Raw genomic sequence first — 26,684 nt, forward strand, 5'->3', positions numbered from 1 at the left:
TGGATTGAAAAAGCAATTTGGTTTCAATAAAGAGGGTTGAGTCTATCCCCGTGTTAGCCATCTCACTAGGCTGCCATACCAGCGGCAGCAAGGGATAGAGGGGTACTCCCCCCAAAGGGACTTGGGAAGGAAGGAAAGGACTGGGGTCGAGGGAGGGAGGGGGGGTAAATGGGGGAAAAATATAGTGTAAGGAAGAACAATGGTGTAGACAGAATAATTAAATGTTATAATAAAGAATTTATGCAGAGGGAAGACAAAGAACTTAGACGTAAGCTATGTCTAAAACCAAATTGTTAATTTGGAATGTTGCTGGCCTTAATAGTAAGCAAAAGAGGAGACTGGTTCAAGAAGAACTGGCTATGTACAAACCTCAATTCACTCTTTTATCTGAAACTCATATCAGCTATCAAGACAGGAAATTGCTCTTACAAATGGGGTATGAGCTTGTGGTTTGTTCAACTTTGGGTGCCTCCATTAGGGGAGTGGCCATACTAAAACAGAAAGGATTCGCGATAGAAATTACAAAAACATCATCGTATACACGGGGGAGGTGGGCGATAGCATAAGTCCAGATGGAACACCAGAAGTTTGTTCTATGCTTGGTTTATGGCCCTAATATGGATGACCCCAAGCTATTTGAATACTTACGTATTGAGTTACTAGAATGGGAGGGAGAAAGATTAGTGATGGGAGACTTTAATTGCGTAATAGATTATAAAATTGATTCTACTGGACACGGCTCCCGCGCAGGATGCGCAAGGTCAGATCTGCGATTCTCGAGCTAGGTAGACTGCTTAACATAAAAGATATATGCGGGACACACATACTACTCATCGCCCCATAGATCTTGCTCGAGAATCGATATGGTGTGGGCAACCGATCGAATACTGAATAACTGTAAGATTGAACAGTGTCCAAAAGATCTCTTCTGATCACAACCCTATATTACTAGAATTTGAGAATGGTGAGTCGAGGCCAGATCTAAGACAATTTACCTTCCCGAGATATTTACTACCTGATTCGGGCTTTGTCACTTCCCTAAAGAAACATATCAAGGAATTTATCAAATTGAATAATAACTCAGCCAAAATCGATATAGTCTGGGACACATGTAAGTGCAGCATAATGGGGTTTACCCAACAATTTATCTACAGACTCAATGCTGAAAAGCGTAGGACTACTGAAAAAGCTACTTCAGATATATTGTTATTTGAGCAGAAACTAGCAGAAGAAACTAAGGCACAAAATGGAAATCTCCAGGAGATAAGATTCAAACTATTAAAATTACAATCATCTCTTAAAAAGACGCTAAGAGACAGATATTGCTCTAAAATATATAAATACAAATTAAACCAATATGAAGGAGGAGACAGAATAGGTAAAATACTCGCATACAAAGTTGCGGATAAAAAGGCGAGAACTAACATTAAAAAAATTAAAGGGTCTGATTTACAAGAATATGATCAACCAGAACAAATTCTAGGTCAGTTTGTTAACTACTACCAGAGCTTATACACTCCTGATAATACTCATTCTAGAGCAGAATCACACAATATCTGGATAAATATATGCCCATATCAAAAGATACAGTTAAAGAAAAATTGCAACTCCTCAATTCAAAAATAACACAATCTGAAATAAATGCAGCGATCTTAGCCTTACCATCGGGAAAGGCAGCTGGGGAGGATAGTCTGCCCATGGAACTATATAAGGTCTGCACAGAAGAACTATTACCTTTGTTAGAAAATGTCATCGATTCTATAGACAACTTGGGAAAAGTACCTATATCATGGAAAATGGCTAAAATTGTACTCGTTCTTAAAAAAAAAAACACCCGAAGACTGTGGCTCTTATCGGCCGATTTCACTGCTTAACGCAGATTCTAAGATCTTTTCTAGGATACTAGCAAATCGTTTAGCACCCAATATGCCGACTTTGGCCAACCCACAACAACATGGTTTTGTGATAGGGCGAGACACAACGGCCCATGTAAACACTGCGATCACAGCCTTTGATGTCGCCTCGACTACCCTCACCCCACTCTGAATGGTAATGTTAGATGCTGAAAAAGCATTTGACCGAGTGGGGGTGAGTATCTGTGGGAGGCATTAAAGAAGATAGGCATTCAGGGTCAATACCTACTGTGGGTCTGTTCATTATATGACAGCTCGCAGGCTGTAATCAGCTATGGGGGAGAGAGTCAAGGAGCTTTGTAATAGGGAGGGGAACCAGACAAGGGTGTCCCCTGTCTCCCTTGCTTTTCGCTCTTTCCTTGGAGCCATTCTTAAATGCACTAACTAAGCAAGGAAATATTCAACCATTTGTACATGGTGTAGAGAGTATGAAAATCACTGCGTTTGCAGACGATATAGCTGTATTTACAACAGTAAAAGCTACACCTGAAATAATAAAAGAAGCTATTAACTACGGCCATGTTTCAGGCTACAAACTAAATGTAGGTAAAAAAAAAGGTAATAGCCAACTATAAACTTCTGGTACCTATCCCAGGCTTATGTCCAAGCGCTACGTATTTAGGCATCAAATTAGCATCCAATATTGATAAAATTATAACGCTAAACTATGATTCTCTTCTAAAAGAAACTGCAAAGTCACTCCAAAAATGGCACAAGATCCCGATCAGTCTTTTGGGACGTATTAATCTACTAAAAATGAAAATTCTGCCGAAGGTGCTCTATCTATTTAGATCTATTCCTTTGCAACCCAATAACATCTTCTTCAAAAAATTGGAGGGTATATGTAGCAGCTTCATATGGGCATACAAAAAAGCGAGAAGGGCGTTGAAATTACTAACACTGACAACAGAAAAGGGTGGATTAACATTTCCTGATTTTAGGTTTTACTTTTTAGCCACTTTTTTTTGTCGTATTAGAAGATTGCTAAAAAATGACAGTCCATTATTTTTCCACCGGTTTATGTTGGGACGGGATAGCAACCAATTCTTGCACCACTTGCAAGACCCAAACTACTTCAAGCGAGTGAAATTTAAGACAGCCAAGCATATCAAAAAAATTTGGGATCAAATAATGACTATTGGGAAAATCACATATTACAACGCAGAGCTTAGAATATGGGATAATCCAGGGCTTCCTGATATCTTCTCTGATGGAGCAGGCTTTCTTTGGAAGAGACAAGGCATCCACATACTAGGAGATCTTGATGGTCAGAACGGTTTTCTGGATTTTGAAGCACTCAAAATTATTTATAGCTTAAGCGATAATATGTACTTTAAATATATTCAGATAAGGGACTATCTACTTTCTAAAATGAAAATTACGGAAGCGATCGAATCAGACATACTTAAATGTCTATATTCTAATAAAGTAAAATCATTAATAAGTCTAGGGTATGGATATTTGATAAAAGGAAAAAACGAAGACTACACGAAAATAGCCGCCAAATGGTCTCTCCGATTGGGTATGAATATTAATCCTTTACAAATCTCATACTCTTTACGTCACATAAACTTGATTGTGCAGTCTACTAGCTTAAGATTACAGACGTTCAGAACCATCACTCAACTTTATTTTACACCACAGAGGATAGCTAGTTGGGAACGGGGTAATCAAGTCAATAAAAAAACGAAGTGCCCGAAATGTGACCATGAAGCGGCAGGCATAGAACACATGCTTTATTCATGCCCAGCGCTCTTGTTATTTTGGAAAGACCTGTCTGAAGTCATAAATAATAAACAAATCGTCACACCACCACTCTCAGCACAATTGGTTTTACTAGATATCCAGGAAACAAATTGTCCCTATAAAGAATTAATAACTATCATCTTTGCTTGTGCCAGATTAGTCATCGCTAGATTATGGATATCTAAGGATATCCCAGCTGTCTTTGATTGGTGGCTTCTGATGAAAGAAATTAACTCCATGGAACTGTCATTAGCAAGGCATAGTGGCCTTAAGGCTCTGCAAAAGAAGGAAAAAATCTGGTTAAAATTTTTTGAATCATGATTTAAATGAATTAGAAAGAAAACGAGGCCAGCTTAAATATTTGTATATTATTTGTAAATCCTTATTTCTTTATACAACTATTTCTGTCAAAGCTTAGTATTTGTCAGATCTCTGCTTCTAACGTCTTTCTGTCTATAAATTGTTTACCTAAATAACACTGTAACTACTCATGTACTTTGTTTTTTTGGAAATGTCATTTTTGTTCTTCCTTCAATACAAAAATATAGAAAAAAAAAGGAGGGAGGGAGATGCATTACCTGGCAGGAACTTCAATTACCTGGCAGGAACTTCAAGCTAGGTGTGATCATAGTTGTAAGGTATTTATTTGGATATTTGCAGTCAACGCTTTTAGTAAGGAAATGTTGTCTTGTGGCTAGTGAATGCTCATCACCACTAATGGTTCCTCTCTTTAGAGCCAGTTAAGAGCAGTCAGTAATTGGTGCAGACTTCTGCAGAATCAAGGGGAAAGTCACTAAATAAAAAATGTTGGGTTAAAATGTCTGAGACATCGCAATGCTTCGTCTCAAAGGCTGAGTGGCAGATGACCTCACAACTCTGCAACACGTCTTTAAGTGCTGCCAACTTTAAGTGAACGCCATTCTTGTCATGCTAGATGGCCTACTATTCTCCGAAAGCCCTCCACAAAATATTTACTGACTTGGAAGACAAATTTTTTTGTTGCCAGCAATAGGGAGCAGGCGCCTGGCTCCATTCTTTTTTTCACCTGCTCAATGTTGACCCAGTTTTGGGATACAATATTTGGTGCTCTTAGTAATGGCCTGCATATACAATTCGAGACAGAGGCTGCTGTGGTGCTCGTTGGTTTCTCTAAACAGAGCCAAAATGTTCTAAAAGTAAAAAAATAAAGGGGGGAGGCGTTTTTATTGCAATAGCCTCCACAGTGGCATGATCCCTGATTCTGCAGAATTGGAGGACAGCCTAAGTACCTACATAGGTACAATGGTATAATAAAATGGCTTGCACAAGGAAATTTGCCTTCACAAAAGGGTTGAAACAACTGGAAGGCTTGCTTGGGTCTGGACATATTTGGAGGGAGTAGAGAGGGACCTGATGCAATTCATAGTATATTATAGTTGACTCTGCCCGATTGTGGAGATGTATCGTACTTTATTCAGGCCAGGGAGGGGTACTGTTGATTGAATGTTATCATGCTTGAATAATATGGCTTTTTATACACTCAGAACATGATTTTTTCAAGCCATTTTCAACACTTCACACTTTATTAAATGTTATATGTATGAAATATTATATCAAAGCCATACATTAATTCCTTTTCTCATGATGAAGTATATCTATTTTAAGTATTATTAATGAATTTTTTATGATGTAACAAATCTTTCTATGCTTCTGCTTAGTAAAAAAAATAAGAACCTGTTTTCAAAATGTGTTTGAAAAAACTGGATCTTCATTGCCATCCAAAAGTTAGCACCATACGTGAACAGTACCATTTTGGTATGAGGGGATAGAAGTCAAGTGAGAGTGTGGAGGAGTGTGTCGTCAGCCTCAGGAAGTTAGCCTCTATCTGCAATAAGGGCTCCACTTTAGAGGAAATAAATAGGGATCAGTTCATGCTGAGGTTTCATAGTGACAAGGTAATGTTTTCAAAACAAGGGAATACCACAATTTAGGAACCTAGGGTATTAGATAATATTGAACAAACAGTGGTTGAATGGGGCCAAATCGTCCCGAATGTGTTCCTTTTTAAAGAAAAAGGAAGAGGTTTTTCATTAGGTTGTATAAGTTTTTATTTGGGACTAAAAAATATGCGATTTCCAGCAAGCAAGACACATATAAGCAAGGACACCTCTAATAAATGCAATTAATTTAATCATTGCAGAATATCAATTCCTTTTTTCAAAAATCTTTTTTTATTTTTTTTGTTGTATAATTATCACAATCCAGTGCTCACAGGTAAGTGAAGAAAAAGGTGCTCTAGTAAGTGAGAAAAAGTAAAAACATGCAACTCTTTGAAACAACATAACACTAAACTCCTATTGTTACATTTTTAATATATAATAAATACAAAGAATTAGGTAATGGTAAGGTTGACAGCGTTTCGATCTCATTCAGTTGAGCTTCTTATCAGGACAAGTGTGTGAGCAACAAGTATCTTTAGCAGCAGATATGTTTGTATATATCTATACAGGCACCAAGGGCAAATTCGATTATGTAAATGCACCCTTCATGATTAGTGTGAAGGACTATATGCTACTACTTTTGCCAAAGTAGGACAGCCGCAAGGGAGTCCTGTGTTGCGAAAATAAATATATTTATCTTGTGCAGCTGATAAGAGGCTAATAAATCGCCTCAAAAATCTAAGTTCCATTCGAAATGGCTGTACTTTAAAGTCCATGATCTTCAGTGGCATTCAGCCGAGTGCTAATTTTGGCATTCTTCTAGGCACACAGTGGAGTAGTTACAACGCAAGGCCTGAACTCTGGATTAACGATGATCCACCTCTGCATGAGGTTGTGTCTTTAATGATGATCCACCTCTGCAGGAGGTTGTGTCTATAGCTAAGCATGTTGGGCACACTTTAGCCTGTGTCAATGAGCTAGAGAAGGAGAAGAAAACTAGTGTTAATAAGATAGAAGTGAAGGATGAAGAAACCAAGATTAAGGACAAAAACAAAGTAGACCCTGTGGAGCATTCTCAATTTAAATCAGGTGCGGTGATATAGATATACGAATGCTGGAGATTTTGCGTCGTCGTTCAGGAGATGTTTTGCAATAAATGTGGTATGCAAAAACTGTAGAAAAAAGGGGCATTTTGCAAAGTGTAGTCGTATGTCCAAGGCTCCCTCAGATGAATCTTCAAAATGTGCGGAGGACTGCATACTATCTGTCTTTACCGATGGTGTCTATAAAAACATCTCAAAGAGTGGAGATTGAGAATGTGAATGGTTGACTCTGGGGAGGTTGGCTCACATCATTCTCAAATGATTTATTTGACAATGAGTTGGCTAGTAGAATTGTACTAAAAGATCTAGATGTTGTATCAGGAGCTTATGGAGGTCAAGCCATAGACCTTTGGGGATATTTTGAATCTGAGATAAAGTTCCCGACCAATGCTAGGAAAGGGAAAAATTATGTTACAGTTAAAGGGGGAGGGGTTTATGCTAGCTGCATCAAAAAGAGCTAGGGATTAGTCTTGATATAAACTCCTCCACCACTGTGATGCTAAAGGAGGAGTACATCAATGGTTTACAGTTGGCTGGTGTGCAAGGATGGTGTTCCGAGAAAATGAGGATTCTCTGTGTTTTTGTGAAGCTTTTCCTGAAGTGTTCAGTGATAAAATGGGATGCCTTAAAAGTAGTAATTACCAAATTAAGCTGAAGCAGAGTGATGAACCGGTGGTTGCTAAAGTATGTCCCATTCCTATTTCTATGAGGAAGTCTGTGGAGTCTGAGATTTAAAGGTTGTGTGAAGGGGAAAGCTCGGAGTGAGTTTCTCTGATTGTTCTCACACAAAAACATTCTGTCAAGATCAGTTTGTGCCTGGACTTGAGGGCTCTCAACAGGTGTGTTGTAAGCAATCACTTTCCCCTTCCCAACATAACTGAAATGGTGTTCTTGTTGCAGGGGGCTAAGTTCTTCACCATGTTAAACTTGACTGCAGCATATCATCAAATCAGGCTTCATTCGGACTTGAAAGATTACACCACCTTCATAACATATTTTGGCACCCATCATTTTGGGCGTATGCCATTTGGTCTGGGCCTGATGCTGCAGTATTCCAACGTATTATAGATAAGCTGTTTGGAGAAATAGCAGGAGACAAGTATTTTCAGGATGACATACTTATTTATGGAAACGCAGAGGAGGTGTAAAATAGAAGGGACAAGGATGTGCTGGAAGTTTTGAGAGTGAATGGTCTCACACTTAAACTCTCAAAATGTGCTTTTAAGAAAGGAGAGATGAGAATCCTGAACACAAAGTTAATGCAGAAGGGCTATTCCAGAAGACAGATCTGGTAGAAAATATGCTTAAATTACGCAATCCAGAGAAGAAAGAGGATGTTATTACATTCTTAGGTATAGTGGAATTCCATGCCAAGTTTCTTCCAAATCTAGCCACCAAGAATTTCAATATGAAGAAACTACTCAAGAGAGGTGTTAAGTTTGAATGGGGTGCGGGTGTCAGAAGGAATTTTCATCCATGAAGGAGGAGTTAGCCAATAAAAATGGCCTTAAGACTATCAACATTTCTGAGACATGTGTCATCCTGACCAAATCCAGCATGAAAGGGGCGGGTGAAATGCTGATGCAGAGGAGTGATGAGGAACGTGAACTCGGACCGATTGCCTATATTTCCAGGTCATTGCGTGGTGCAGAAAAAAGTATTTAACTTTTGAGAGGGAGGCGTTAAGTGTTTTTTGTTTGGTCAAGAAGGTAGTTTTGAAGGAAAAGAGTTTGCTGTCTACACTGATCACAAACTGTTGGATTAGGTGTTTACCAAGAAAGGACTGGACATTCTTTTCATGAGGATTTGCAAGTGGGTCGCAGGTCTTTAAGGGTATAATTACAGTGTACAATATGTCCCAGAATAAGGCTGCGGATTGTCTGTCAAGGCTTAGTACAGTGGTGAAGGAAGGTAATCAGAAAGATGAGGAAAGTGTGTAGTGTTACAGGAGGGAGTGTGTCTCAGGAGGAGTGGATTGAAGCTGTTACTAGCGATACTATTCTTCAGAGTGTCAAGGGGCATCTGTGTAAGGTATGGATCAATGAGATGAAGAGAAATTATGAGCTATGTGGTTTCTGGAAAATAAGAGACGCCATGTCAAGTGATGATGGTGTAATTTTGAGAGATTTAATGCTGGTTATCCCCATGTTCTTAAGAGAGAGAATTGTAAACTTGAGCCATGATGGGAATCAATGCATGAGCAAAACTAAGGGAAGGATTCACATCCATTATTGATGTCCTGGCATAGATCTTATTATTTGGAGAATGATCAGCAAGTATCCAGACTGTTGCAGCAGTGATGAGGTCTACAAAGGTAGGAATCCTCCCAGGTGCTATAAAGACTGTCCATCTAAACCTTGAGATGTGGTAGCAATAGACATTTTGGGATCATTGCATGTCAGAGGAGGAACTAACTATTTATTGGTGTTGATTGGTCAATTCTCTAGGTGGGCAGGAATGGGGATAGTTAGGCGCATTTTCTGCTATTGCTTGCTGAAAGCAGAGCACTGTATAATCCCATCAAGCCAGAGCATACTGCAATGTCCCCGGGTTGGGAACCACAGGACATTGCTGGAGCCGGTCCTGGGGAGGTTGTGGTCCCCAGGGCTTTAGGGATCCTAGAAAGAGGGCCTGTATACCCCATCTACATATTTATAGATGCCTCTGAGATCTGGCATACCCAGGGGCCGACAATAAACAAAGCGATGGAGCCCGCACATGTTTTTTTAAATATTTGTTCTGCCCGGGGGGACTATAGGAGTGTTTCTATCCTGCTCCCTTTTGTTTTGTTTTTTTGTGCATTTTTTGTGGGACTCAATTAAACAGAAATCATGAAAAATCACACTTTCAGGACCAACATGTAGCTTCCTACCAAATGTGGTGTAGTCCCCAAGGACATAGCATGAAGAAAATGCGGTTTGCACGGCCCCTTTTTTCCTAGCACCCACTTGATGGATCTTCCTGAAACTTTTAAAACAGCAGCTGAATCACAGAGGTGACTGTGTTTGAAAATGTTGAGAGGATTTGTCAAGCAGTGCCAAAGGTATTGGGAAAACAAAAAAGCTTTTCTTATGGAAACTTTGGTCCTATATATAAACAGTGTGGGCTACGACTCTCCCTCAGGAGAGGAGCGGGAGGTGTTTTCGTCATCCAATGTTTAAATGAGTGCGGGTAGAGTACAAAAATTCAATCTAAAGTGAATTAAAACTATCTCATCAGAGGAAAATTAATTTTAATAGTTATACCCAGCCGATATCCATAACGTATTTATGCGGTACTCAATAGTGAAAATATAACATAATAAAAATCCCAAACAAATTTAGGAAAATATAGTATATCTAAATAAATAAAATGACACCAAAACAACAAGAATCCAATCAGTAGAACAGGAGTTAAGAATGTTCAAGTTTTCTAGAGAACACAGCACAAAAAATCACAAACCACCAGTTGTGATTATCTGGTCACGCTACACAAGGTCATCGTCACAAGTTCAGGTCAACTGCAAAGTAGCATGAGTCAGATAAATGGTCCAGATTCCTCCAATAGAAGATATTACTTTCTCTTAGTCTAAGTCCATACGGGAAACTGCAGCAGAGCTTCATGTTGGTGGTCGACACAAGGAGACCGATGCCAGCACTGGGAGTGGGTCAGGCATCCTGGACAGTCAATGCTCTGTGCGAAGAGTCAGTAATCTTTGGATTTTTGCGTTGGTGATCAACGCAGACTGTTGCAGAATTTTCGTAACCCTGGGTGTGGTTTGCGTAGTAGCACTACGTGTAGCTACACAAAGTGCACTTCGCACTACGCAAGCTACCCATAGCTACGCTAGGGAAAATGCTGTTTGCACTGATTGCACAGTGCCGGATGCTTGTCCGCACTGTGCAATCATTGCAAACGGCATTTCCACAGTACAAGCGGTTGTTTTCTGCCGCTCGAGTAGATTTGTACTCAAGCGGCAGCTTTCTCAATGCGGACTGGTAGTTTCTCATTGCGAGGGGTTGCGACCATACACGACAACTCGCAATGAGAAACCTGACCTACCCAATTTGAGAATCTCGCCAGGAGGTATATGTTCCACGCTCGTGATCGGCAACTTGATGTTGCTGATTGTGCTCGCTCGCGGTCGCCAACTTGACATTGTGCACCGCGAGCAAGCAAAAAATGCCTGTTACGCTACGCGTTTTTGCACAGTGCTACGTACAATTCACATAGCGCATAGTAGTGCGAACTACGCACACTTCGCGAGCGTAGGGTAGTCCTGCGCCCAGGGTTACAGTTTGGACCTGATACTAAAAGCTGGTCATTGCTGGAGTTGTGCATTGGGGGAAGCGCGACTGGTCATCTGGTAACATCCATTAATAGTTGTAAAGCCAAACTCATCTGGATCATCACCTGGAGCTCAGGACCTGTGATTTGGAACCTGGGGGAAAGTTATTTGATGCAATCCAAGGATACAGTGCTTGAGGGGCACTTCTTCAGGATCTCTGCTGACTTCAGCATAGGGCAACAACAGGGCTCAAGTAGGTCTGGGCAGGTCCAGTTGGTGCAGGTCAAATGGGCAGTCTCCGGATGCTTGTTGTGTCCCTGTAGCTCAAACAGAAGGTCAGCTAACTGATGCTTGGAGTCAAGGCAAGTACATTCATATTTCATTCTTCAGATAGCAGAATAGTCCTTCTTCTTAATCTTCCTCTGGTCCGAGATTGTTTTGATAAGATGTTCTGAAGGTGCTGCTTTTATCCACAGTTCCAGGCTCTTGGCGGCAATGCCCCCTTTGCCTAACCTTCCCAATCTCCTGGATCTGGATCCACACTGTCAAGGGTTTTCAAGGGCAGGCAGGACTAGGTGTGAACTGCATTTGTCTGTGTTAGGGCTGGCAGTCCTTATTAATCAGGGAGTGGGTGAGCAAGCCCTGAGTCTACCTTTTGAAGGCTAGGAAGGGTTTAGAGTAAACCCCCAGGACATTCTGCTCAGGAGAGCAACACCCTGCCCCATACACAAGGCCCATTTGTCCCCATGTCCGTAAGGAATACACAAAAAAACACAGGAGAACCATTCACAGTCATGTAACTATGGACGGTACAACTTGCTTTACTTGAATTATTGCATAATGTCTAGCTGCTTCTTTTTTCTATCCAAAAGCAGCTCATGTCTTGAAAGATCTTGCCTTAAACAGCAATTTTCCACTTTCTAAGGTGCTAAAATGCAGCTGCTCCAACTCCTAAATGAATTAAGAAACCAGTCGGCCTAAAGTTGTGGTCACCGCCAGTGCTCGTTTTATGTGATAAAAGGACTTTGGGGCTAATTCCGAGTTTGGCAGTCTGACTGCCTGGTAATCCCATCTGCATTGCCTTGCAACCACTTCCCCAGTGACCAATGCCCACCATACTGCGAGTTCCACAGCCAAAAAAGCCGAGCGACATCCCAAGTTACGACTGAAAAGTCCCACAAGCGGCCTCCCAGCAGTGATCAATAAATGGCGGTTGTCTGGGAGAAGAGCTGTAGAAGCTGTGTGAAGATCTCTGCCCCTAATGTGCTTTGGATGGGACGGCCAGCACTTGGATGGGACGGCCAGCACTAGTCAATAAATGGCGGTTTGGCGCGGCAAAAGAAACTACACAACAGTGACTATTGGATGGAAAAATATACACCTGATGTGCTTTTTAAAGTGAACACACCTGAAAATCACACCATAAAACACACCCCATCCCTGACCACATCCTTTGCTCCTAAACTGCAGCCCACAAGACAGCACTAGCGTGTACTGCAATTATTAAGTTTTTCTAGGCACCCCTTCATCCATCTTACCAGTTAGCACTCTCTCCCACGTTTACATCTTGTTTTGACACCATTTGGCCTAAATCCCTTGCGTGTATTTAACAAATATACCCACACACACTTTATCATGGTTCATGCCTGTTAGACCTGGCCCTTTTGACAGGTTTACCCCCAACACTTTTGCCTCCTATTATTCTGACCCTGTTTTCGTTGGCTATAGGATTCTGGGCACTTTACCACAGATGATCAGTGCTAAAGTGGATATGCTCTCTTTATTAATTGTGACAATGATTGGCTATCCATGATTGGCATATTTGATTTACTGGCAACTCCCTAGTAAAGTGCACAGTGTGTGCCAGGGCCTGTAAATCAAATGCTACTACTGGGCTTGCAGCACGGGTTGTGGCACCCACATGAGTAGCCCTGTAAAGGTGTGTCAGACCTACCACTGTAGTGTCTGCGTATGCTGTTGTAAACTGCCATGTTGTCCTGGCAAGTGCACTCACTTGCCAGGCCCAAAGCTTCCCTTTCCTTACGTGCAAGGCACTCTAAGGTAGGCCCAAGGTTCCCCCATAGGCAGGGTGCAGTGTATGTGAAAGGAAGGACATGTACTGATGTGTGTGACATGTCCTGATAAAGAAATACTGTTTTTTTCCACTATTGAAAGGCTGTCTGTCCTATAGGCTTATCATTGGGGCTGCACTGTAACAGTTTACATGTGTACCTTTCCATAGGGATGAGATAGAAAATGGAGTTTAGGCTCTCTAAATTCAGAATTTCTTAAAGGTGGTTTTTAAATTCTGTGTTGAAAATTTCACATTTAGAAGGTGGCATTTTCTTACTTTATCATTCTGTGTGCCTCTGGCTGTTTGTGTATTCAGCGTCTGGTGTTTGAATGGCAGGAGCTGGGGATGTGCATTCACTCCAGGCAGTCACTAGGGAGGTTGAGGTGTGCCATGCCTTGCGGGTGACTCATCACTTGGCTAAATAGACCTGGTCTTCATTCAGAGTGGTGGGAGGACTTTCGCTTGATTCTGAGTAGGTTGTGTGTCCTTTTTCACATTGTTGTCTCCACCCCTTGTGGTCATGCTAAACCAGAGAGGACAGGACAGGACTGGTTTGGATTGGGTTCAGAGATCCTTCCAGCAAAGAGAACAATGACAAAATGGGGTATAATTATTGAACCTAGAACCCCAGGACTTTAGATTACTTCAAGTAACAAGATAACCCTGCCAAGAAGGAGTTTGGAAGGACTGATTATTCTCTGCTGCTGTGGTATCCTGCTTGTGAAGAATCTCTAAGGCCTTGTATGTGCTGGCTTCCTATTGAAAGTCTGAGGAATATAAAAGATTTCAGGAGTGGTCTTGCTAGGTCTAAAAGGAATTTGTCTGGGAGGGACTGCCTGCAGTGGCTGCTCCTGTCTGGAGCAGGAAAAGGACTGGAATGATCTTCACCCATTTTTTGTTAAGGGGGGATTTGATCACTCTCCTTTAACCCAGAGGTGAGGGGTAAATGGTCGGAGAGCATTCCCTCCTTCATAAATTCTAGCCACAAATAGCAAGTGTGGAGCGATTTATGTAAAAGCGTGTGAGGAACGCCCAATGTTCTACTACCTGATCAGCGCATGTTGTTTTATAAAGAAGCCCAGTAGTGGCTTTTCTTTATGCGCGCAGCACTACCTCATGGGATGGAGCAGATGGAGGGGGAAGGCTGTGGGGGATGAAGTACTTTCCCCTCCTTTGCAGCTGGTTTGTGTGACCACGGGGCAAGTCTGGAAGGCCTTGGAGGGCTCCAGATGTGCAACACAACAGTGCAGGAAACTGCAGGGGGCCGCTGCTGCACTGTAATCCAATGTAGGTGGTGAACTTCAACACTGGCGAAACATCGTGGTTCACCACCTACATTGGATTGAAGAACAATGACAGTGGACTTTGTAAGCACCGCACATGGTCAAATTGTGTATTATCATCAATTGCACTATAGTACTCGGAGCATGATCACATGTTATTGATACACCGGTATATGGTAATATGGAATTATGGGAAATGGAGTCTAGTGAACTAACATGCAAATTTATTGGCGGGAAATGTTGAATACTGAGCCAATTGGGAGTGAATTGGGAGGGAAAGTACGTTGATAAAGGGGGAGGGGTAATGAGAGGTCGAGTATGGTTGGAACAAGGAGGCAGATGGAAGGCCTCACATCAGGTACAGTAAGAACTTTGTTGGTTTTGCAATGGGCTATAAAATCGGGCGAGTGTTTGATTGAAAATGGGATGTAAGTAAGGATTGGTCAAGGGAAGGAGGGTATCAGTAGATTTGGGCGAAGAAAGTGGAGCAGAGAGAGATGCGTTTGAGCTAAGTATACAGCTAAAGATATTTTTGCATGGTGGGCAATTAAACAAAGAGATCTTGTATTTGATATCGGGTGCAAATCGAACATTGAGTGGGTTGTTTAAACTTAATGAATTATGTGAATTCATGTTTACAATAGTGATGGATAATTGTTGTCTTTATTGTTGTTTGTAGTGACCCCTGACGAAGGGCGCTTTAAACGCCAGAAATGCATTGGGACTTTGAAAAATAAAGCACTGTTTGTGATGAACCCTGCATCATTCGTATTTTAACATGAGGTCCGTATGGACACTGTTCAAATATTTGAAATTTGGCAAGAAGGCAAATCATTCTGTATGTGGATTCGTAAACTACAGAGAAGATGTGAATGAAGTTCAAAAGTTTAAAATATTGGTTTACAAGGATTACATGGATAAAAAAGGAGAAGTATAAATGACCGCCTAAATGTTGGCTTATCGCTGTGTGTTTGGAGGGGGCAAGATGTTGCCCCAATTTTGTAGTTTATTGTTCACTTAGTGATATTTGGGCATGACACTACACCACTCAGCACGCATTAAGGATTATTGGATTACAAATTAAAGAAATTGGAACATAAAAGGTGTGCATCCCCACCCCCATGATTCCTAATATATTTCAGCCATGAAGGAACCTCAGCTCCTCAGCACTGCCAGGTGACACCTTGACTTTGCACTGCTCACATGATGAACAATGCTAATCATACAACCAAGCTGAGCCATTGTCTGAATTAGACACATCTAGGCCTTGGAATGGACAACAAATCATGCTATGACTACACTGTGTCGGGAGTCGAGTTTTGGGGTTGTCATGTTCATCCCTAAAGCCAAAATGCCACATAGCTTCACATCTCATGAGCTGATACTGCGATTCAATGTCTACTAATGTCTAGTAAACCACTTTTAAGCCATGCTAATAGCTGACAATACTTATCTCTCACTATTTTGTTCCTTACTAGGTACCCATTAACTTTGACACAACCAACATGGATATAGATACCTCACTTCCACCATTAACAATGTTCCCCATTTCTCACCAGATCAATCTACCACTTAACTGGAACAGCGGTTGGAAAACCAACAGAATTCCGCTACTCCCCAGCAAGAAGTCCTCAGTGATGACACTGCTCCTCAAGAGGTGGATGTGGATAAAGGTCCTGGCCCTTCTGGTCAGCCTGAGCAAATGCCAACAGTGGGGTTAAATATGCCCATGGCCACCCCTCACAACATGGCCAACCATTGCCAAATCCACTTGGGCACCTAGCACAGTTATTACCATTCTGTGTACCTCAGCCCTGGTTTCTGGTACAAGGGAAGGGGGTAGGTGTCATGGGAGGGTACATGTGGCCCACCAGAGTGAGCCTGTTAAGGACACAGACACCCAGGCTGCCACCACCCAAGTCATGGGAGTCTTCCAGGACTCGCAAAGTGTGATGGGCCAGGTTTTGACCCAAGTTTGGGAATTAGAGTGCTGCAGAGGGACACATGCCAGGAGGTTGCTGACATCCACACTGTGGTGGCCAGGGTACACACGGAGTTGCCGGGTTTCCGCATCGAGGAGGTCTCCCTGGTTGGGGTGCTGAGCTGAGAACACCACACTCTGCAGGGCTTTTTACCCTACATCTACCCCTTCCTGTGACCCAAGTACACCTGACAAAGAGGTTATTGCCTGTGCACACCCTTTTGAATGCCTAGTACTCTATTAATGAAAAAAGTTTAAACTTGGTGTGTGTGCTGTTTGGTTGGAAGGCAGGCAGCCAGCCCAATGAAATGATCAACCTCTGGTGGAAACTCCACTAGTATACCAAAGGCACACCATTTTTAAAGTATAGCAATGATAAAATGTTAATCTATTTCTGATTAAACAACCAAGTAATCACTCAGAGAATCACTTTGCAAAAAAATTTTTGTGTTATTTAAATCTGTGCATTTTCATTGCAATTTCAAAAAATCACTCAAAAACAAGTACATACATTATAATGAATAAATCCATAGACAAAAACATTGTCAGATAACAGTTATAAAAACATTGTTATACAATTGTCATACTAAATTAATTATGGATAAAGAATCAACAATCATGAAATTATAAAACACAACTTAGAGAAGGCCCAATACATTTCGGGAGGTTCCCTTCTTCAGGGGCACTGAAAAAAATTAAACATTGTATCAACAATCTGTGATAATATTTTCTTGTTGTTAATCAATGCAACAAATTAAACTCACTAGTTAACAATACTAATGGCAGTTCTGAATGCAGGATACGCTAGAAGAAACAACTGAACATAGTTGTAGTTGATGAGCTTATTTTTAGGTCAAAGAATAACATAACGGTGTGTAACGTAAGAAAAAAGGTATGTAACGTGAGAAAATAATTGTGGATAGAACAAACGCCACCATGAGTATGAATTACGCATCAAGAAAAGTTGAAAAGATTCAAGTGCTAAACACCATGATCTAACTAACACCGCTGTGTAAATGAAGAAGCTTTAAAGGAACTATTTAGCTCTCTACAAAACAGTACTCACTTCCAACTAAAGGTGTGCAGAACGGGGCAGACGTATTGTTAAATAAAGAGAATAGGGCGGAGCAGCTCTGCTGGTAAAAAACAAACATAGAAGCCATACCGATCATTAGAAAAAATAACAACAGCTCGTGAAATAGACTGTGTCGTTATGCTGGAAGATGTACCAATACACTTACTATGATCAACAGAACTGCTCAGAATGACAACTGTGCGATTGTAAAAAGGTGTTTATGTCCACTATCTCACGATGTGATGCCGTCAAATCTTATAACTGAAGACGAATGTGATACAAGAGGCGTATCCTTCTGAATCTTCAAAATTCAATTATGCTCAAACCAGTATGGGAACTTGAGCGTAAACACAACCTGCGATAAAAAGACAGGGACGCTATTAGTATGTGTATGACACAACCTACAGAAAATCCTGGAAACCGCTAGTGCCGTAGGAACATTAACCGCTACTGTGACAAATACTCATTAAGCTGCAGCTACTCTCACCAGAAGCCATGTAGCGTATTCCTCTCGATTATAGAGTACCAGTTTTGTCCAGAAAGATTATGAAGACTAGTACATGGATACAGCCTGCAGTAAAAAAGGTCATACGATGTTAAAAAATGAACTTAGCTTGAAGCTGTGTTGGTGCTCAATATTCAAACAAGTACCATGTTGCGCTCTACCTAGTTGTGTAGTGTAGTTCCTAGTTTCCCACTAGGCCCTGCGCATTGGAATAACATAAACAGTAGTATTGACGTAGAAGTGCGGATCTTCCAGGCCTCTACTGACTATGCTAAACTTAATTGGGTTTGTTACCAACTAGCTCAGAGGTCACTGGAAACTTTCTTCTCTGCATAGGAAGTGATCAGCTTCCCTGGCACAGACAAGAAGGGATTCAGCTTTCCAACAACCGTGCAACATGACAACTTTGCTCCTCAGATCAAGAGTCAATCTCCTGGGTCGTGTGAAACAATAGACAGGTATTTCACTCAGTCAGGTTAGTGCAGTTTACTTTCACGATATGTAGAGAATAGAGAGACGGGCGTTTGTCAATAAAGGGTTAACATTTATTGAACAGTCTTTCTTCTCGTACATGAGAAATGTATTGCCACAATTGCAAGCCTTGTTATGATAAAAAGTATGTACAGTAAGATAAGTATTGCAAGATAATACTGTAAAAGCATTGATATGGTTTTAATAAAACATATATACAGTCATATATACATTAGGCTAACATACTCAACTGGTGCTTCTAACTACGCCTACCCCAGTGTGCCTGACCTAAGCCTAACACGTGGAAGGGGAGTAAGTAAGTAGCTTTAAGTTAAGTTGGTTTTGCCAAGGTTTGCTTCAAGAATTCTCTCCTAAGGGTTTAGTCAACACCATACCTCTGAATAGAATGATGGAGGTCTGGTATCTCCTTCAGGGGAAACTCGGTATCCCAGTCACCCGCGAGGGCAGACTAGAAACGCTGGAGCTGGATTTCTCAGCAGAAGAAAGGCAGCATCTCTCTTCAGCGCGTCGAGGAGGAGGAGGGGGAACAGCGTCCGCGGGCAGCTTGGCATCTGCTGGGCTCTTCGCAGAGGGACGGCTGTTCAGCTCCTAGTTACACCACACCATCGTTCGCGCTTTAGCAGCGATAATGGTATCAGCAGCTTCAGGCGACGGGCAGCAGGCTGCAGCAACAGGGTGCTAGCTTCAGCTAACAACGGGGGCGCAGCAGCAGACAGCTAGCAACAGGCAATTGCTTAAGGCAATGTTGGTAATATTTATACCTGACAGGTGCCTGGTTTGACGTAAGTTTGCTGGACATAAGACGTCAATTAAAGATGTCACTAGGAAGTGATAGCTATCAGTTGCTCATTAGAGTTCCATTACTAATCAAAACACAGCAAGCGGGGATTTCCAGGTTTGCTGAGTTTTTATCTTGTTGAAGAACTCGGAGTGTTAATCTAGGAATATCAGATAGTGACTTCTGCTCTGTCATTGCACTAATTGGTTGCAAAGGAAGTGGCAGAGAACTATTCTGGGATGTGGCTCTGTTCGTGTGAGGCCAGAGATGACTTTCTGAATATCGCACTTGAACGGTTATGCCAATATAGGGAATAAATGGATTTATAGCCGAATAGGGGCATAAGGTCACAGTATCGATCAGGAACCTAGATAAACACGCAACACCCACTCCACGTTTTCATGTCCATCAAATTACTGAAACTAGAGCAATTAGATGCATGTGTAACATTGCCCACCCCAAAATACATAAATGCATTCGAAATAGGCGTATATTGTAATACGTGAAATTTAGGTACTGTACGTTTTTGAAGCATAGAAATCATTCAAAAATTATTGCATATGAAATCAATGAACGATTATGCAAAAAGAATTACACATGAAATATCTCTGAAACAGAAGAAGGGCGAGATAAATCATCACATATAAATGCATTGCAATAAATGTGCTAGAGGCTGATGTAAGTTATTATGTCTCTAGATGTGTGTAGAAATAGAAGTTTGAAGCTTCTGTTCTCTAAGAATAGTTTTTACCTTAAGCAAAGAATTGTTCGTGCCAAAAAAAGGTCAATATTAAAAAGTGTTCAATTCAAAAGAATCAATGCTTGAACGGGGAAATAGAGTTCCAACGCTTTTAGCAGTTTTTGTTGTTCAAAACTGAAGGCCGAATTCAGAGTTCATGGGAACGCTGTGTGTCGGAAAGCTTCTCAAAAGTTATTGTTTCTGTACGGGTGAGAACATCGTATCAGACAGGCTCTCAAAAATCAGTCTACAAAATCAGGTGACAGTTCAACCAAATTCGATAGTGCTGTAACTTGGCAGGTGTGAGAATGATTGCTGTCATCATAGTCAGGATCAGCAAAGCTCACAGAAGGTCGTACCTGGGTGATGCTGCTTTTGTCACTCGCTCCACTGTTACCACCTAGTCGTAGTACAGGAGTCTCAACGAATGCCGTCATCAGGATTGGTAGCCGCTGGGGACAACACAATGCGTGAGCCGTTATCGGACTGAGCAAAGTATCGACGTCCATTGGTACTGCTGATGGAAGTGAAAGACAGATGTCCAACACGCACTCATCTCCGCATAGCATACATCGAAGTACCGGTAAGATACAGTTCTGCCATATAGGTCTGAATGAAAGGAACCAGGTCATGTTTAGATCTCTCAGCCTGGCCAATCCGAGGACGTTAGTTATCCTGTCCCGGTAGCGCATTGCTAGGATTGTCTCTTCCATTCCCATGGGAGCTATGTCTGAGCTTTGGCTTGCCATAACGAAGCAGGAGGGTCAAAAATAAAATCCCTGCTACAAGTCCCAAAAATAATGGTAAGCCGCCAAAAACAGAGTGGACAAAATTAGGAACGATTCCCAAAATTGCTTGAAAAGGTGTTAGCAGTCCCGTAAAAATCGTCTTAAATATGCCTGGGATGCCTACGGCACTAGACATGTTAAGGAGTTGGCTGAGCATTTCTACGAAATGCACGGGGCAATTTGTTGATAAAAGTTCATGAACTTCAGTAGCTGTCCTTGCAACTAGAAGATCATACGTCTCTTTTGATGACGTTATGGGCACTGTTGTCTGCAAAAGCACAGACTTAATTTTGCTTAAAGTATCAATTCGTATAGAATAGAGATTCAGACGAGGCCAGATGGGAGTCACTGTGTCTGCAGGCCCACTCGGGAACAATGCCTGCATACAGCATTTGACCATGGATGTTACGCTTACTAGATAACTTTTCCCTGGCACAAGGCCACAACATCTGTGATCCGTTCTAAGAATGTAACTCCCGTTTGCAAGTTGCATAAAGAAGGGCTCTATCTGAGTTGCAGGTGTGACAAGCTGGTGGCATGAAAGGTTGTTAGAATTTCCATCACATGCTCCGTGTAAATTAATACCCTGACACAAAAGTATACCGCTTAGTGAATGTTTACAGTTTTCACCACTAAGAAATACATTTTTGTCGCTGTCACTATAGCAAGAATGTGTGTATGGTAATTTCCATTCTGATTTTACATATCCTTTACCCAATTGTTCATACTGGCCAGTAGGTATGTATTCAAGGCACTTTTTAAATCGGAAAGTTGTTATCGGAATGGTGATAATTCCGTGTATTATCCATTCAATGACAGGACTCTCTGACATTGTCAATGGTAATCTCTCAAGTTTTTCGATGCTCAGGATTGTATAGTCTGCTCCTTTCTGTGCCAAACTGATCTGTTTATCAGTAAGGTTAAAAATGGAAAATAATGACGTTGTGTTGATTAAACGCCAAGGCACATAGCCTGAACAAAGATTTTGCAGCGTCCAGCCTAATTGTATAATAGAACGTAATTGAGATTGGCCATGTTGTAACATTAGCAAGTCTCTGTCTATCACATCAAAGGCAGAGGATACAATATTGTCCAACGAATATATTCTGGAAGATAGAGTCATTAACCCATTGTCCACTACAGAAAGTGATTTTTCCAAATTAATACGATCAATTTCTCGTATTTTTTCAGCTGTTTCAATTTGTTTGACTTTCCAAGCCTCGTTGTACGCAGCATAGATACTGGTCGCTATGAAACGCTTTTGACGCTGTTTGCGTGGTCCAAGAATGAAATTGCGCAAATCAGCACCATCTTTTAGTAAAGACAAGTGTTGCTTAATCTCAGCCAGTGTGGATAATGTTAGCCATTCAAGGCAGAGTTTCCCTACACTGTATGTCGTTATTATTCCTGGATGTTGTCTCTGGGAGTATCTCGGGTCTAGCCTGGTCATTGTTAACCCCTGTGTTTTATTCAGGAATCTATCTTGACAGCTGTTTGTGTCAGTAGGTTAGATTAACCACTTTTTCCAATCAGGATGTGTTCTGTTAAAATGTAAAATTTGTGACACGTCTAACTCAATATCTGCAGTTATATTTTCAGGTATTGGCTTTGGTATAGACGGTTTTTTAAGGTCTTTAATCTTAGCTAGGCCAAGACAGGATGTTTGGTGTATTGTGTCATTTAAAAACATCATTTGTTCTGGTATCATGCAGGTTCTGAATAGTGCTTCAAGGCCCTGTACCTGCCAATCTTTTGTACCCCAAATTGTTTTCGTTTCAATATTATTTTTCCAATAATCAAAACCAAATGTCATCATTTTGTCATAAAATGCTTCTGAATATATCAATTTAGAATTTGTCAGCATTGTTTTCATTCCTGTTTTATCTAACAGTTTGTAATAAAACGTTTCTGCATCACTAGTGTTAAACCCTGAGAAGTATTTAAATTTCTCAAAAAATGCTTTAGAACTGCTTTTAGGTGGTGTAGCACAATGTTCCCATTGATTATACATAAAAACATTTCTAGGCTGTGCAGATTTATGCAAGTAATGATCACCATAGTGTGTGTAGCAGAATAACTGCTCATAACTGGATGAACCTTGTAAATAATCATGATCTGTGAATCTAGCTGACATTACTAAATCGGACATCATGTCATTAATACTGTTAAAGTCCCAATCATCAGAGAATGTACTCGGTTTTACAAAGTCACTTAAGGAAACCTTCAGTTGATGAGGATACTTCAGGATTTCGACCGGACCATATATCTCATAGTCAGTTTTCTCCCATACTACCCCACCAGGTATTGGAATTGCTGTGACATTTACTGTTGACAGTTCTCTTTTCTTCACGTGGGATGATCTGTGTGGTTTCAGGACTAGGTTGATGTTCTGACTTGCTGTGTCCATTCAATTGTAATAAACTTTCCTAAAATTAAAACTAAAATTAGGCATAGTAGGAGTATGAATACCCCTGAAATAATCCAATGCTCAATCAACGGTGAATCCAGATATAGTTCTTTGATTTGTTGAAGGAGTCCTGTTGTATTTTCTTTAGAATACTTTTTTGTTTCTGGCATCACTTCGGGGTCGTTTTGATCTTCAGAGAAGTTGTCGAAGTCGATGAAATAACCAGAGGCAGTTCTGTCAATTTTTGGGATTGGATTTTTAATCTGTCTTTCGGTAGCACTTTCTGATGCCACATTAGTGTAGACTGGTGTTTCTTGACGAATTGTTTCAATCTGTGTCTCAAGAGGCACGAGCTCCATGGCATTATTGCATAGTCCTTCACTGTGCACTGCAGGCTGATCGAATGTGATTAGTCTTTCAGTTTGAACCTCTTGGATTGTTGCAAGTTTGGGTATTCTGTTGTTTCTTGGGAGTCCACTGGGCCTACTGTTGATTATAGGCCACATGCTTGTGGTTTTACCAGGTCGATAGACACGACTCTGTTCTCCTTTTTACCAGCAAGGGGCGGTAGTACAACTGATCTTGTTCCGGTGACTGCCAAGACAGGTACTGCTTTTCTGTAAGAAGGCCCAAATTCCTTCTTCACCGCGATCTTTTCTCTGACTAGATCCCCAATCTTTGGAATCCAGACAGGCCTTGCTGGGGCTGTTGCTTGTGGTGCCTCGTCAGTGGTAGATGGCTGTTGCTTTAACTTTATGTTGCTTAAGGATTTTCTTGTTTCATTCAGTTCCTGTAAAACAGCCAAACGATCTTTGATGTCAAAGTCTGTTGTTTTTTCTTGTACCACTGACATCTGACTATCGAGGTCCTGAATGTTCATTCTAATTCCGAACAATAGTTCGTATGGGCTGAAACCTTTTAGAGAATTTCTTGGCAAGTTATTAAGACTGGTCTGGACACTTATTAGATGCTTGACCCACCCAGCGCCTGAACCTAATACCTTCGCTGTTATAGATCGCTTTATGTCCCGGTTTTTTCTTTCAACCACACTATTCCCTTCGGGGTGCGATGGACAAGAATACCGCAACCCAATTCCCATGCTGGCCATGGCCTCCTTATAGGCTCGAGAGCTGAAAGCAGGACCCTGGTCAGAATGGAACTTGGTAATTGCGTATATGCCGATATGGACTCGCAGATCTCTCTTATAACAGTTCTAGCGTCAGCCAAGCGCAGGAGGCTACATTATTTAAGTGTGTTTAGCCTTAACTGTGTACAATGGGACGCGCTTCTCTTCTTTGATTGCGCAGATAGACCGCCTTATGCTGTCTAGCAGGGATCCTGAAACTACACTGGCCTGTTCATTACTGCGATCTCTGTCGCAGTTTTCACAATTTTGAGCAAAACAGTGAATATCTATACTCATTCCTGGCCACCAGTACTCTGATTGTAATTCTTTCAGAGAAACCTTGATTGTTTGGTATCTCAGACCCAACCCCATGTGTGCTTCCAGTAAGAGGAAGCCCCTCCTGCTCCTGTTTGGAATTACTCTGTCCCCCACTCCAGGGATTCGAGCAAAAGGAACAGAGTTTGCATCTATTACGTCTGCATAATTGAGTGGATAGTTTACGGGTAGTGCTGCACAGTCGCCATTTACGGTCGTTTTTACTGCCAGCATGGTTTCCCCGTCTATGTATTTATCTGTACGCTTTTTTTGTGGCTACGGAAGCCGGTTTAGTTGCTTCCGCTGTGGCTGTATTAGCCAATGAATTCCCTGCAACGTGAACGTCAATACGTTAAAGAATCTATGCGTGTATCACGTGAGTCTTTTGTAGTTCTTTGTGTAAAAGAGCTACTTGTTTCCAGAGCAATTTATGCTTTATTGTGGCACCTGTGTCATCTTTGTAAACGTTTTCAATCCACCTCTGCAGTTTGTTATTGTAAGAGTTGACGCAAAAATGAGAATCACACACGATAAGTGTCGGGAATTCACGTTCTGCATTTTCGAGCGCCATCTTTAAACATCTGATTTCAGTTCTCTGAACCGAACAGTTTCTTACAGATTCAGTTTTTGTTACTTTCGGTCTGAATTTACCGCACAGCCAACGACCTTTAATGATCGCACATGCTGCATCGTAGGATTTTCTCTCTACGTTGAAATGCTGTACAAATCCATCTGTATAGATTATACAGGCGTATTGTGGGAGAGGCAGAAGTTCGATTGGCAGAGGATATTCTTCTTCATATTCTAAATCATTCAGTTCTTTGAATTGCGGAGCGAAATAGTATTTCACATCTTCCGCTCCTAGAGAATCTACACACTGTATCCATTTCGGATCCAGTGACGCTGTAGGCAGGTTTACTGGGCTGAATAGCGCCTCGAAGGCGGATTCCGCTGTAAGGATATTAATCTGTTTGCCGTGTGCTAGTTCTCGTTTATTTGCTAATGCGATTTGCACTGCTTTCACAGTTCTTTCTGTGTGACTGAATGCTTTTTCTGCTTGTGTGTACAAGTGAGATTTAATTGAAATTGGTACCTTTTCTCCCTCATTAGAGGTTAGGTACGTGAATCCGCATCTTCCTGGGATGACTCGGATTACAAGATCACGTGTGTTGTCACGTGTATCTAATTTTGTTTTTGCTAACATGTCTGTTTGCAGTGATCTCAAAATTTCTGTGTGTTTTTGAGTCCAATTGATTTGTTTAAAATCAGGTTTAATTAGTTCGTAGAGAGGTTTAACCCTCTCTGCGTAATTTAGAATGTATGTTTTTCCGAAATTCAGAAAACCTAGAATGGATTGTAAATTCTTCAGCGTTTTTGGAGCTTGGAGTACAGCGCACTTCTCTAAGAAGTTGTCCGCTAGGCTTTTCCCTTCACTTGATAATTCGTACCCTAAAAATAGTACTGTCAGATGGGCAATTCGAGACTTTTTAAAGTTGAATTTGTAACCCTCTGCTGCGAACCCAAGTATAATGGTGTTCACTCTTTTCAAGTGAGTATCCAAGTCGTCGTCTGTGAGATAGATATCATCTACGTAAGATAATGCCTCATCATCATATATTTGTAGTAACTCTGTTACCCTAGCTGAGAATAGTCCTGGGCTGTTCTTGAACCCCTGTGGGAGTCGACAGAATTTTTTCTGTGACCCAAATGCAGAGAAAGCGGTCAAATATCTGCTTTCTGGTGCAATGTTTTGACAAAAGAAACCATTAGATATGTCTAATGTCGTTTTATATTTTTTCCTAACTATGTTATTCATTAGGGCTGCACTATGCGAGTTTTGTACTGCAAAAGTTTTACAACATGTATTAAGATGTCTGTAGTCCAAAACTAGACAATATGAATTGTCTGGCTTGGAGACAGGAAACAAAGGATTGTTCATTTGAGAGGTGCATGTTTCAATCACCCCCTGGTATTCAAGTTGATCTAAAATCTCCTTGACCTGTTTTTTAGCTTCTTGCTTAATGGGATACTGCCGTTGGGCAGTTGGTTCACTTTTTAATTGGATTTTGTGAGGAGTTGAGTCCTCATCCCATCCTACATGATTTTTATACAATGCAGGTGCCTGGGCCACTGCCCATTTCCTTGCATATGTATATTTTTTGTGAATCGGAAT

The sequence above is a fragment of the Lissotriton vulgaris genome, chromosome 10, assembly GCF_964263255.1.
Source record: "Lissotriton vulgaris chromosome 10, aLisVul1.2, whole genome shotgun sequence".
Classification (NCBI taxonomy): domain Eukaryota; kingdom Metazoa; phylum Chordata; class Amphibia; order Caudata; family Salamandridae; genus Lissotriton; species Lissotriton vulgaris.